At 43.0% G+C, this 2,494-nt stretch overlaps 1 pseudogene; it reads right to left on the reverse strand.

The window, feature by feature from the left end:
- Positions 1 to 646: 646 nt before the first annotated feature.
- LOC112915630 (large ribosomal subunit protein mL38 pseudogene) lies at positions 647 to 1,370 on the reverse strand (annotated as a pseudogene).
- Between the last annotated feature and the right edge of the window lie 1,124 nt (positions 1,371 to 2,494).

A 2,494-nucleotide genomic window follows, 5' to 3' on the forward strand; every position in this document is an offset into this window, starting at 1 on the left:
AAAGATATATTCACTCCTGTATTTGTTGCAGCATTATCGACAATAGCCAAGATAAAGGAGCAACCTAAGTATCTATGGATAGATGAATGGGTAAGGAAGATACAGTATATATATTTGATGGAATATTATACAGCCATAAAAAGATGTGATTGTGCCATTTGAGACAACATTAGATGGACCCAGAGGGTATTATACTAAATGAAATAAGTTATATTGAGAAAAACAAATACCATATAATTTCACTCATACATAAAAAACAAAATGAGTAAACATAATCAGACTTATAAATATTGAGAACAAACGGATGGTTGCTAGAGAGGAAGGGGGTGGGCAGATGGACAAAGTGAGTGAAGAGGGGTAGGAGATACAAGTTTCTAGTAGTGGAATGAATAAGTCACGAGAAGAAAAGCCACATTATAGGGAATATAGTCAGTGATATATTTTTTTAAGATTTTATTTTATTTTATTTACTTATTTACTTATTTATTTATTTATTTGAAAAAAAATCATCTTTATTCACATGTCCCATCTCTGCCACTATCCTCAGAGAGCTCTCTTCATTTCCAAAGCCTGGGCCTGAGAAGGCCACAAAGGGGCTGCCTCAGGCAGGGCTAGAGCCCAGAGCGTGGCCCAGTGGAGTGGTCTTTATTGTTCCTGCTGGTGGAGCCTGAGAGGCTCAGTCCACTTTGAGGTGGGTGGCACTCTGGCCACTCAATAGATGCCGCAGGTGGGTTCGTGACTGTCCCTATACCGGTCCAGGTAGCGCAGGGGCTGCCGGTGGGGGAAGCGCTTCTGTTTGGGTGGTAAGAGGGTGGCCGCACAAACTCAAACACGGTCTCCTGCATGTCCAGAAGTTGGTGGAAGATGTGGGTCACTGAATCATCCCAGCGACACTGGAAAAAGGCCAGCCTAGCTGGTGTCATGGCTTCCTGGTGCTTCTTGTAGAAATCAAAAGTGCGGAAGTTCCGCCGGGCCAGCTGGTAGCAGGGTGAGCGCCGGGTGTCCTCGGAGAAGTCAACTGGCTTATCCTGCTTAAAGAGCAGCAAGGCAAAGCAGTGGAAGCCGGAACCTCAGGCAGGGAAAGGGGGCATGTAGGGACAAGTCTCCTGTCCTTCAGCCACACTGTTGCCTGGGATGCTGGTTACCAGCCAGTGGACGTAGTCAGCATCTGGCTCCAGCAAGTGTCCATCCAAGTTGGTGAGCAGCAGTGTCCACATGGAGCCCTTGTCTGCCTCATAGGTCACCTCCGGGGCCTGGGCAGCCTCTGCTGGAGTGACCTCATTGCCGTGGTACATGGGCATCAAGTCATCCTCACCCACAGCATAGGCCACATGCAGGGGGACTCGGGGCACGCAGGTGGCATATTTATTTTTTCATAAATATGAAAAACAGAGAGAGACAGACACAGGCAGAGGGAGAAGCAGGCTCCCCGTAGGGAGCCCAGTGCGGAACTCGATCCCAGGACCCCGGGGTCACGCCCTGAGCCAAAGGCAGATACTCAACTACTGAGCCCCCCAGGTGCCCCTGTCATAATAGCGTTGTATGGTGACAGATGGTAGCTACCCTTGTGAGCACAGCATAACATACAGAGTTGTTGAATCACTATGTTGTACACCTGTGTACAACTATATTCAAATAAAAATATTTTTAAAGAATGTCATGTTTTTCAGCTAAAAAATACATAATTTAATAAATCACAATTAAAATTTAATCTCAACTAATTCTGACAAAGTGAAACAATTTACATTCCCATTAGTAGTGTAGGAAAAGCTCCTTTTCTCATACTGTCAATAATACAGGATTGCATCAGTCTTTTAACTTTTAGAGAATGAGGGGGGGGGGGATGTTAGCAGTCAACCACTAATAAAAGTGAGTCAATGTGAAAATGTCAGTATCAGACAAAAGAGAATTCAAGCCAAAATGGATTTTGGCAGAATAATATTTTATTTTGATAAAATTTCTACCAAAAAAAACATACATAAGCTTTCATGTATTATAAATATACAATTATATAATGGCAACTTTATGTAACTCAACATATGTTTAACACAGAACTACAAAACCTAATGCAAAGGTTCAGAAATCCAGGAATAAATTGCTAAATCTGTACTTATAGATATCTTTGAAACGGGGAAGAATACATAAGGATAAAGAGGATTCGAATAACAATAACAAGCTTAACCTACTAAATAGATGCAAATAAAGTATAAATTTCTTTGCAGATTCCCATGGCACAGGAAATGGTACCTACCAGCATACACATAAGCATCTTAGATTAATTGAAAAAGTAAGCTGTCTGGGAATAGTGATTAATATTTTAATATTTTGCGTTATGTCCTAAGAAAAGTAAACAAGAAAAGGCAAGATGTTCCATCACTTTTGTGAACAGAGAAAAGCCAGCCAGAAGAAAGAGTGCCTGGGGTCCTGGGGAACTGCAGGGAGGGCCCCCGGTGCCCGGCAGCTCTGAGCCCCATGCCCTGTGTTGTCAGCACTC

This window comes from Vulpes vulpes, unplaced genomic scaffold, assembly GCF_048418805.1.
Source record: "Vulpes vulpes isolate BD-2025 unplaced genomic scaffold, VulVul3 u000000899, whole genome shotgun sequence".
Taxonomy (NCBI): domain Eukaryota; kingdom Metazoa; phylum Chordata; class Mammalia; order Carnivora; family Canidae; genus Vulpes; species Vulpes vulpes.